The following is a 12884-nucleotide window of genomic DNA, read 5'->3' on the forward strand; positions in this document are numbered from 1 at the left end:
TGGGGTAGCATCTATTAGAAGTGGATTACAAACCTGTTTTGTGAAATATAAATTTATTAGAAATCAATTTTACAGTTAATAGAAATAGGATCATAAATATACTTAGGCCTACCTTGAGTCTCTTTACTTGGCTATGAAACTGGTGACTCTCAGGCAAACAGCGCACAAGAGTGATGTGTTTAAAATTACAAAACTCACCAATATCAATGCTTAGAGTCCTATGGCAAGATTTTTCTATGCAGAAATAGAGGGACAGTTTTACCTCATCTTCATTCCTCTGCATAAATGGCACACAAGAAGAAAGATTTGTCTTGAGTGCATCCCGTCCATCAGTTTGATGAGGTACAGAAGAATTATGTTCCCAAATGGAAAATAACTGCTGAGAGTTTAATGCTACCAAAGAGAAAGTTATGCTGGTGGAGCAGAGAAACCGCTCTGCAAAATTACCAGGAGCAACATCTCCCCCATTTGCTGCTGATGTTTGCCCAGCAGTCAAAGACAGACAGTCCACAGAAGTCCACAGAAGTGGACTGAAACCCAATCCTGACTGATGCCTGAAGGGGCAGAGGGAGTGGGAAGTGTCACGGTGCTGTACACCGGCAGGTGAAGCAGACACATCTGAGACCCCTGGTGCAAGAGCAGAGAAGGCAGAGGCACTTTTCAGTCCCTTTCAAGCACCGTGCTGCTCCAGGCTGGGGAAGTGGGAGGAGTGAGACTGAAGCGGCAGGCGGTGTGAAGGAGAATGGTCACCAGGGCAGACGTGATGTCCCTCCCCACCAGCCCTGAAGCCACATGCAGATGGGGGAAGCATCCTCATACACATGCTGAATGAGCACATGACAGCCAAAGCAGGGAAAGACCATTTCTCATAAGCAGAGATAGTGCAAACACCACACCTCATGATTGTTTGGAAACAAATTTGGATCAAAATAAGATCTAAGGGATACAAAATTACTGATGGAAAAACATAGCTATTCTTGTACAGAGGGAGCATGCTGGTAGCTCTCTGTATATTGTATGTAAAGCCCCTGATTCAAGAAGCCTGTGTTCTGCCTAACTCACGCTAACTCCTCCTCCTTCTCTTAATTAAGTCTTAGGACAGTAGGAAACAGCAGCCAAAGGGATTCGAAGTCAGGTTGGCTGAATGAGTGCATGCAGCAGTGGAAGCACAAGGTTTTTGAGAAGCTATATGACCTTACAAGGAAGACAGGATTTCTTGCCCTCTTTGGCAGTGTTCCTCTAGCTTCTTTTTAAAGAATGTTAGATATGCAAGAATTTTAATTCAGCCATTTTTTTAGTATCCTAAGCTTATCTGTAGACTCTGAAGTGTAAGAAAGCTGCACTAACTCTACTTGCTAGAGCTTTACTTACAAGTAGAATTAATTTTTTGGAAGGAGAAAAGTCATGTATTTAAACTTTTTAAGTGGAAGTGGCAGCAGTATCACAGTACCACAACTGCTTACTGCAGCCAGGAAAATCAACCTAACCAGGAATTAAAGACCCCATTAACTTTAGCAACAGTTTCTCTAGAAAGCTGGAAAGTGAGCTACTACTATAGTATCTTCTATAGCATTCTCAAATCTTCAGATCCTAAACCATGCTGCAAACATTAATGAGCAGGCTCACAAAATACCTGTGGTCTTGTGGTTAAGACAACCCAAGTCAATTTCAAAAGAAAGAAGTTCAAAGCCTTGCTGTCACAGCCAATTCATGCAAGACTATGAAAGGCTCTGATCCCAAAGTGCTTTAAATTTAGGCATGAGAGCAATGGTGCTAAATTCAGAGGGAAGAATGTGCTGAAATATTTTCAGATTAAGGGGATTTAAGGGTACCTTTGGGTTCAAAGACCAAACAACCCTCTTGCACCTGCTGAGAGCCTCATCTCTGACTGTCCAGTAGAGCACCTGAGTAGCTTCAAAAAATAATTCCAGGTACTCCCCGAAGAAGGACACCTGTGGCAGGGGCTCTGCTGGAAGAAGCAGAGCAGGGTTAGGAGTGAGAGCAATAATATCTTAGAATAGGCCAACTTAACTGCTCCCACAAGTGTCTTGGCATGTGTCTGCCCAGGCCCTCAGGCCAGGTTTGGCCAAGTTTTAGAGCAATGACTAGATATCTACTGACCAGGGCTTTTTCTGGGTTCACTTGCTAATTTTGTTCACTTTCCTGTGGCACGTGGGGATCTTAAATTAATAGGCATATTCAGAATAAGTCTGATCAAACCAGTTGGGCGAAAATGCTGGAGCTCCATCTGCAAGCTGGGTGAGCCGCAGCCTCACCCAGGCTGTAAGGCACCTCAGTTCAGCTCCCCCCTCTGTCCCACAGGATTTTGGTTTGCTTCCTGGGGCCATTTCTAGCTATAGTTTCACCTCCCCAGTCTAGCCTTATCAGTGTTTTTTAGTGGACTGGTTCAGCTAGTTCTTTCAAAGGTTTTTTTGATTTCATGGCTTATACCCTTTACACAGTCATCTCTCTTCCCGGGCTGCCTGTGAAATCTGAGGAGAAAGCAAATGCCTTGGCTCTGTGGCACTTGCCCTTGTGGTGTTGGTGCTGGCAAAATACCACTTTTACAAAACCTTGCTGGAAAATGAAATAGCAATCATGCTCAAAAGTTTGCTCTGTACATTACAAGTTTTTTATTTGCACTGCTGAGAAGTTTATACCTGTCATTCCTTCATCAAGGAGTAGCATTGAAATCTTTCCTGTCCATACATCACAAGCTTTTTCCTTTAATAAATTACTGCATTATGTGTAATGTTTCCTTAGTCTATATTACTCTTGCTTCTGCAACAAGCTTACTCATTGGTTGTGTCGAGGCTGGGATGCAAAGTGAAGCCCTGAGGGAGAAGAGTACAGAGGAATGAAGAGGAAGAAGGGGTCATTTAACCCTCTGAAAATACAGCTTTGCAAACACCAAAGAGTAGGTCTGTCTTTTGAATCAGTGACTGCTCTGAGAGCAATAAAAGTCAAAAACAAATGTTGGTACCACAAGTGTTGGACGACCTTATAAATCATTTGAGAAAGGGTAAAGTAATTAACTGAAGTACAATAGTCCTTCTTGAATCATAATGATCTTCAAAAATAAGTTTACAGTCTCCCTTCTGGACAATAATTTTCATAGCAGAAGTCTGGCAAAAAACTTTGGAAACCACATTCACTAAGTGTTGTTTCCACTGCAGGGGTGATTATGTTTCCTTTTTCCTGCTTTCAAGACTTTTCTCCCAAAATTTGATAATAAAATTAGAAAGTGTAGTGGCAGGTCAGGAGTTCACCAAACTAGAATAGCAAATTTCTGCAAGAATTAAGTTTCAATGGTCTTTTAGTGAAAAAGAGCACTTTGGTCACCCATTCCTCAGTAACAGCATCCTAAACATTTACCTCGAAGACTTGAGAAAAGCACAAAGAAAGATTGCAGGGCATATAAAGACTTGAACATAACAACAAAAAGAAGCATGGAAACAGCTTTAAGACATCAGATTCAGTCAACAAAAATTAGGCCAACACATAAAATATACATTGTTTATTGTTGATGCCTTAGGCCACAAAATTATTTGGAGTCTTTGGCTTTCTGTGTGTACAAGATGACTGCAGAAGCCAGACAATGGCCCGATGTTTGTTCTTTCAAACCCAGCCACAAGATGAGTGGGGCTGTTGTCTTTTAATATTTAGTGTTTTGTTGGATGTCTGGCACCTCTCACATGCTCCTTGAAAGAGAAACAGCACCACAAGAATCTGGTGCAAGTTCAAAATCCTCTTTTGTCCCTCAATTACCCGTCCTTCCCACACAGACAGACTGTATTTGCAACTTACTAGTTTGGGGCCTAATTTTTTATTGTGGTTTTGGTATAGTTTATGGCACTATATATTTTTGGCATTTGTTTTTTATTTTAAAGTGATTTTTGTGGTCAGGGGAGGGCATAAAGACCAAAAACTCCAACAGAGCAACACATAAAAGGTGAGGTGTGCTGAGCAAGTCAGCAGCAGTGGCCTTTGCATCGGGGTCACTGCAAAACCCATTTTCCCTACAGAGCCCTGCCTAAGCACTGCAGCCCAGTAAGGACACATTATTTGTAAAGACTTCTGGTTGTGTTTTCCTAGAATTACTTATCTTGTGAAGAACACACAGCTCATATGAACCATTCTCTGACAGATTTTCCTCCAACTATCAGGACCTGTATGACCATCCAAGTAGCAGTATTCAAAACAGGTCCAAGAGAAAGCTTGATGTCACTCAAGGTCAGCTTTGTCTGGTGTCTCCCATCCCTTTCTGTAGCCATAGGTCACAATCACTGCAAGGCAAATGTGTTTGATTGGGAAGGAGGTTAGATGAATTCTTCCTCCACTGATTTACATGCAAAGCTTCCATCAATAAGCAAGATTTTATCAACAATCAGCAAGATTTTATCACTTAAATACTTCTAGTGATCTTGAAATACCTCTTGATTTGGGTCATTTTCTGATGGTTTCAAAGAAGGCTCAAGGAAGTTTTGCTCAATTTGTTCAAGAAAGAAAAACGGTGGTTTCTCTAAGACTGTATTGTTTATTTTGCCCACAGCAGCTGCAAATGGAAAGGGTGGGCCAGTTTCACAAAACTGAGCACCTTCAGGTCCTCTGGGACCAAATTGGAGGTAATTCAACCATGACTGAAAAATATGCTACAGGATTTTAAGATCAGAAGTGTAAAAGACATACTTTCATGTAGGACTCCCAGATTTCTAGGGTCAATGCTGGTTCTGCCCTATAAAAACCTAATCAACATTAAAGTGAATGAGATTCTTCATTTACTGCCTACAGCAGTTTTGTATGAAACCTTCATCCTCTGGACCCCTGGCAATTTCTTCTGCAGTGTTTGTGTCAAAAGACAAACCTCTTCTTAATGAAAAAGGGAACATGCATACTGCACAGGAAAGAGATCAACAGAAGCCTATTTTTTCTGAAGAAGTAAAAAAGAGCCAGACAGCACTCTGCACCCTTTGTTTATGTTCTGACAGGAGGAAAATTCAATGGCAAAATAAAATATATATTCCAAAGGCTTCACAACTCCCTTTTCATTTCATGTCACTGTACTGGAAAATCCTTTTATATAGCAATATTTTACTATCTTTTGAAAAAATTCTAGCTTTATTGGGATCAGTTGCTGGAGTTATATTGCTCTACTGTATATTTGGTGACACAATTTATAGTTGAGGCTGCTGGTATATGTTTGAACAAAATAGGTCTAGAAATGGACTACTTACCTGGAGACGTATGAGCTTTTTTCTGGGTTTGTGTGTACTTGTCTGGTAGAAGGTGTACAACTGCATATTTTACTATTATCACTGCATCCTTTTCTTACTGTCAGTTGATCATGGGATTTTTCGTGCTGGTTTTCTTGTTTTGTAGACCTATGCTTAAAAACAAACAAACAAAACCTACAAAACAACAAACACAAAAAAGCAAGAAAATGTGATACAGTTATACAGCTTTACCAATTTTGCTGCAGATGCTGATTCAATAAGGTCTTTCAGTGTTTATAAATTGAGGGCATGTGTAGTGGGGAATTTTTGAAACAGTAGCACTAGTCATATATTTAAAATTACACTTACGTTTAAGTACTTTGTGGCATCAAACCTTAATGCTTTGGGCTGAGGTGACTCATTTGAGGGAAAAATCATATATGTGAAAAATCATTCCACTTCCTAATATGTCATCAAATTGCTGCTTTTATTAAAATTACAAAGATTAGGTTCAATTAAGGTTGACTGTAGCACTGTAAGCAAGGAAGCACAAACATCAGTAACAACATTACAGGATTTAACCCCAGAAGCAGCAATAAAATAATAGTCTATGTAAATAAGAGAGACTTTTTAAGCTTCTTAAGGAAAAGCTACCTTGTGCAAAACATAGCTGATCAATGTATTTAGCTGACTTCAAGTGAAGAACCAATTCTGTAAATTTAGGTTCATGGTTTTAAGCAATGCAAAAGGCCAAGCACAGAGTACTGGTGCCAGGCAGTTTCCCTGTAAGTCCATAAATTCTGCATGGTGTAGTGTCGGGTGTTAAGTGTTAAACATCCTGAAACCTTTATGAGCAGTTTGTCCATGGGCAGGCAGATTTTCCAGATGGTCTTTGGATGATCAATTACTTTGCTCCTAATTGCAAGTTCCGCCTCTATGTGTCTCCTTCCCTGCTGCTTCAATGTGGAGAAAGGTAAAGTCTTTAACCACTTAACAGCTGGCACAACTGGTGTAAACAATTCTTAGCACTGCCTTTGAGAATGTTTACAAAATTGGGAAGGTTCAAGTGAGCATTTTACTTTTAATATTTGTTTTTCTACGCAAAACATCTCAGAAACAAAACCAGGTAGTGCATTCTTAACCTTCCCTTGTTCTATGGTTTCTTCATTAGTGCCATTTACAACAGGTAGCTCTTCCAAACTTAGCTGCAGGAACAAAAAGTGCAGAGGAGCAACAATAACAACAACAAAACAAAAAACAAATTAGAAAACAAAAAGTTCCATGTTAAAGTAATATTGTCTTCCTCTGCCAAGTAAACCGAAGTTTTCAATGGCTGCAGTTTGGGGTTATTTTTCACAGATTTATGTTTAAAAAAGGAAAAAAAATACAGAAAAGCATTGATGGACCTAGTGGGATTTTGTATTTCATTTATGTAATTTTTATGGCAGTACAACAATAAGATTTTAGGCCCCTTTTGCCATCGTAAGTTATTTACTTTTTTTACTGTTTAAAATCATGCTTCAGAAGATTTGCTCATAAATTTAAAAATGAGGCCTTTAGGATTTTAAGAATCTTTAAATGACTTCTTGTTGGCATATTTTACTGTCCAATCCAACAGAAATAAGATCAGGCCCCAGGTGAATCTTCCTCTGGATACATACAGCTACTCAGTTTTCCCATAGTCTCTTAAAGCATGCAATGGCCTTGTCCTTACACATTTTTGAGATTTCACATGTGTGGCTTATGGCAAGCTCTGTGTAAACTCTTCAGAGTGTACAGACTCCTGTTAAGACTCTCCTGGGTATACTGACCATTGTTAAAACACTAAGCAACAACTGTTTCTAAAGACTCTTGGTCTTATTTAGATCTCTTTTAATGAATTAAGCCACATTTGGTGGTAATCTCAGCTATCACATGTTGATCTCATTCTCTGCCACAGTCTGCTGAAACTTAGTCAAAGTTGCAATTACTGACTGACATTTGCTGCCACAATTTATGGCATTGTTCACATCTCCATTTTTCAAATGCTGAAATAAGGATATTTCATTGTAGTCTCTGTTGGCACAGAATATTTTGTACAGAAAATCAGTGAATGGTCTCTCACTGACTTCAGTACAAACAAAACAAGATTCAGAATTCTGCACTTCAAAAGGTAGTGATAAATAATAATTCATGAAGGTATTAAGCATTTATCATGTGAACAAAATGGAGCCTCAGGATCTTTTGTGAAGCATCCCTCTTTAGTTGTCATTGATTCATTATCTCCGTGGATTTCTCACCTATTTATTTTCACCATTTAACTCCTTAGTCTTCTGATAACTGGCTAATAGCTGACATCAAAACCTTCATATGAATTGAGATTTTTATTTCATTTTACAAGTGATGTACTGATTTTGTGATTTTAATTGTGCTACAGAGTTTGCCTGAAACAGAATTTATTCTTCTTAGTGGTTTAAGAAGTGATTCAGCGGATCTTTTTTACAAGGTTTCTGTAACTGACAGGAACTCTAACCAGACAGTTCTTGTGTAGTCCTGATACATTCAACTTGTTCAGAAGTCTGCAAAAGGATTGTTCTGGTTTTATTTGTCCAAATATCTGATTATTTACGCACTCGTGTAAGAAAAAGAAAGAACTTGAGGCAGATAGAGTGTTTGAATGACAGTCCATCGGAACAAGCAATGTATATTTAATCTGTACTCAGCTTTGAGGAGCCAGATGAGCTTACTTTAATTTTGAAAATATTTTCTCTACACACATTAATAAGCTTTTAAACTTAACCTGTTCCTCTTGCTTCAGTATGATTCACAATTCCTTAAGCACTTTGCTTTTGAAACCTGTAGTTTGCAAAGATTTTAACAACATAACAGTTCCTGATTTTTGTGGGCAAGGGCTTATTGCTCAGAGCTATGTGTCAGTGGTGTACTTGGGCTGATAGAGACAATAGCCTAAGGTTAACCTGTGCCTCAAGGAGCTCCTCTGCTCATCAGACCAAGATAATCACCTAACTGCAGGTATTGTGGTGGAGAATTCACCTTTTCCCAAGGGTGGAGGCATCCAAAGAGCAAAGATTGTCTGCTTTTAGTTAGCAGTGCACTGGAGCTCTTACTGGCATCGAAACATTCCTGTGTTTCAGAGAAGGAACACAAGGCTTGAGGGGGCAGCACTGGCTGTAGGAGGATCTTCTGACTGCCAGGGATACCGTGATGGAGGGATGGAGAAACTCAAGGGAAAGGACCTGGCAGACCCAACACATCAAAGAGCAGAGAGGCAAAGAGAAGAGACAAAACCATGGATTGGATACTGCAGAGGAAAGTAATGATACATAACCACCCATAACATACCCAGGCAGTTAGCCTGCAATGTTTACTTCTTAGCAGCTTAAAGTTCTGTGTCTCCCAACAGCTGCCCTTTGTCCCTCAAATCTCAAGGAATGAGATAATGTAAAAATGAGTCCCCAGAAAGACTCCACTCGTACATATAAGACCCATCTATATAAGGAGTGAGCAAGACAGCCATTTGGATTATATCCCATATTTCTGGGAAAAATCATTCAACAGAGAAAATAGAAGAATAAAAAGAAGAATTTGATTTTTGGTAGGATGGATAATACAAAATAGATATTTGTCATAGTCTTTGGCCATTTGTGTATATTCAGTCCTTTCTCAAAGGTTATTTTGTCATACTGGGCTGAGAAATCTCAAGAAATATAATTAACTCTGTCATTTGATTTAAGACAGAATGTGGCCCAAGTTCAAATAGAAAGATAATGGCTTTTATCCATTTTTTTCTCCTAAAAGGCTTCAGCAGTGTTGTTACAGATTAATATCTGTGCTGCCAAATATATATAAGCAATTCCTCATGCTACTGGAAACTGAGCAGCCAAGTTCTCATGCAACAAGTTAGATGGCCATCTGTATCACATGTATATTCATGGAGAGGAAAGAAGACTCATGTATATCACAATGTCACATGTATTTTAGTGGACAAGAAAGAAGACCTTGTTCATCTGTTTATCATGATGTTACAAACATGAGCAACATCTGTTGAAACTAATCCTGTTAGCAGAACAGCAACTTTACTTTTTTACTAGAAGATGTTTCAAAAGCAGTATTGCAAAAGGCACTTTGAGGTCTCACTGACACAAAGTCTGGTTTCAAAAGGAAAGGAAAAAAATATAATGCTGACCTTAGCAGGCAAAGCTAAGCAGAAGGAACATTTTCCTTTCACCAAATTATGTCATGATGCTGTATTTTGGTTTGTCCTTGCATAGACTTTCACCCGAGGAGCTCAAGGAAGTTCACATATAACTGCATCTCAGTAGAGACAACAAACATTGATTAGCACACAGTCATTCAAAATTCAGCAGCAGAGAAAAGGCCCAGAAAAGCAACATCTGGAGTAAATTCAAGCAACTCTCTGCTGCTATGACCTTATAATACCACACTACAATGCTAATAAAACACACTTTAAAAAAAATTCTCTGCATTCTGTTAAGCACTTCCAATTTACAAGAATACGCTAATTTTGTGATGACAGAGCAAGGCTTTGCATGTCAGAGAAGACTTATTTTAAAACTTATTTAGTTACACATATCAGTTTGCATCCTTTTATAGAAAAAAAAAAAAATGGAAAAATATAATCAGTCAATTTGGACCAGATTTGTAAACCCTAGATACAAGGAAAAAAAGTAATAATGAAAGCAAGTAATATTACAGATTACACTGAGCCAGATTTCTTTCCAGTCTGCTTCCAGATATGCAGGTTGAGGAGAAAAGAAATGGCTCCTTTATTTAATAATTAGTTAATTCCCATTTAGTTTCAGAAGTTTAGGGAAAGGAGGAAATCCAAATCCTAGTTACAGATTAAATTATGTAGACATTGCCTACATAGGTTACTAACCTGCATTACAGGAAAAGATCCATTTGTTTGATGTAGGTGGAAGATACAGGAAAAGTCCTTAAGCACTCAAGAAAGTACCCTCTCCTATCTGCAACCATCATAACTATAGTAATGTTATTGCTACTGCTCCTGTACTAACCAACAGTGCTGGCAATACATTGTGTTATACTTTGAAAATGTAATTATTATGCTCACCTGGAAAAGACTCTTTTGCACCCTATAGCAAGAAATTAAGATCATACCCCAACATATTGAAAAAAGCATCGAGGAATAGAAAGCAAGGCAAATGTGTGCATTTTTTAACCAAGCTAAAGAAAGTGATAACAAAATATGTACTGATATACCTTGGGTGTGTTCATACATTGAATAGGCTGGCATAAGGAATTAGGAAGAAGAGTAGTTCTCTCCTGACTCTCTTCACAGCTGGGAAGGGAAAGCCAAGCTGACACAGTAGCTTAGTGAAGTAAAGCTTTAGCCCATTAGACCCTGGTGGTACAGCCTGGTCAGCATTGTTTTTGCTGTCAAGTCAAATCATGCCCACATACCTTCTCTTTCTGGGAAGGAACAAATATTTGCATTTCTTTATCGTTGTACCAAGAGGCAAAATTTCCCATGAAAGCCATGAATGAACTGCTGACTGAGCCCAGCATCAAGAATGCCTACCTGTGAAGTCAAATGCATTGCACAGATATGCTTATTCCTCCAGGTCTATCTTGACTTCATTTTGCAACATTCCCTCAGGTGGACAAAACTCTAAAGCTTGACAGTAAAATTAGAGTCAGAGTAGTATACAGTCATTCCCATATGGATCCAAGTTTCACAGCATGGAAATCCCAGAGGGTTAGAAACCAAGCTGGAAATACTATGAGAACAGACTATTTTCTGACTGTTGGGTGTGTTTGTTTTATCTCCCTGGGGAAAATGTGGGTTCCTTAAGCCACACTCTGCATTTAGACTCTCTACCGGGAAGCCCTAGAGAGGAAATTTTAAATCATAGGTTTCCAGCTGCCGTATTTGACAGCTGGATCTTGGAAATTAGCAGTGTCTGATGCTCTCCTAGCTGAAGCCAACAGAATTTCTACAGAGGATTCAACAGATTTCTCACTGGGGGACAATGACAATGTTATTAATATCCGTTGTGATGGAGGATTCTTATTCTAAGCACTCTCCTTTGTTTCTCTTTTACAAACAGGGGGAAAAAAGCAACTAACCAACAAAAAAAAACCCCTCAACTTACCTCATTTTAGGAAGAAAGAGCATAATAACATTCATACAGGTTAATGTATATCTAACCAGACCTGGTGTAAAGATTAAAGGCTTTAAATAAATACTATTATATCTCTAAGTGATTTTGCATCTCTTCTTGATGTTCTTCACTAAATACAGTAAAACCTGGCAATATTTTGTTTGACACCTTCCCTTAAGCAGTTTTAAAGAAGCAAGGTTGTGGATTCTTTTCTTTCTGATTTTAAAGGGACCTTTTGTGAATCAAAATAAAATCCAATTAATTTAGAAGTGGTCTGACATGCCATCCCATCTTTCAGTATGTTTAGAGAGAAGGCTCGACGTCCTCCAGCCACCTCCACAAATATGTGGTCTATTTTATTATGTGATTTGGTCTCTGAAAACTCACATCTTTAGGCTGTATGCCTAAAATTTGCTTCATAATATGTGCATTCCAAGAGGCCCTGCCATTCCTCTAAGGCTGTGTAATTTTCTGAATTTCTTTTGAGAAAAGAGGGCCATGACTTATCCATCTGCTGGAGAATACTGATCAATAACAAAGTCATCAAGCAACATCACCTGTTTCAAATATAAGCCAAGCTTAGTCAAGGTCAGACACTAGAGATAGCAAAGCTAAAAGTTGGATCTAGGAAAGAATATTGAGGGGCATAAATTTGCTTTACCTGAGCTCATTTCTCTCCCTTGCCCAAGACTGGCATATGGAGGGGGTTGTCACTCTGGATATATTTGGTGTTCTTCAGCTCCACAGAATGATTTGCTTCAGCTGAGCATCCTACAGAGCCACAGAAGCTCTCCTGCAGATCATCACCTACTGTGTGCATCCCCAGTGAGATGTAGGATGGATGTTTCTGTATGTTGCTTTCTTCCTGTGGGAAAAAAAGGTCTGTGGGTCCTATTTTTGGCAGAAATCTCATTAATTTGAGCACAGGTGAAAAGCTGAATGAAGTAAAGCAGTGTTTAGTTACATTAGTAAAACATGAAAATCAATCAATGAAAGCATAAAGGAGTCAAGTTTTACTTAGGCTAGTTTGAAATTAGTGAATAGATCAAAGAAGTTAAAACAAAAATAATTACTTAAAAAGACTAATGACAGAGAATAAGAACCTGTACAAAAAACAAACAAAACACCTGCCTGAACTTGAGGGTGGCAAGGGAATTACCCACAATGAAACATATTTCCTGAAACATGTTTACATGAAAGTTGCTTGGGGGTTGGGAGCATAAAGTAATTAGCTAAAAAATGACTAGATGGGTGAGGTTAGATGCTTTGCTTGTCTAACCAGTGTTTTATGACCAATGCAGTGGAAGCAGAGAAAGGGAAAGGAGGGCACTGCAGGTAAACAAAAAGGAGCAAAGGACAGATTTGCTTATTTGCAGAGTCAATAATAATACCTCATAAAGCTATAGTGCTTGAATCATTAGATCTGATCAAAGATCTCTCTCTGTAATGCCTTTCCCATAAAATGCAGTTCCCATAAAGCTGTTGCTTTGCAGGGGAGAATGGTATTTAAATACCATTTTCTGGG

Source organism: Heliangelus exortis, chromosome 3 (genome assembly GCF_036169615.1).
Source record: "Heliangelus exortis chromosome 3, bHelExo1.hap1, whole genome shotgun sequence".
NCBI classification, from domain to species: domain Eukaryota; kingdom Metazoa; phylum Chordata; class Aves; order Apodiformes; family Trochilidae; genus Heliangelus; species Heliangelus exortis.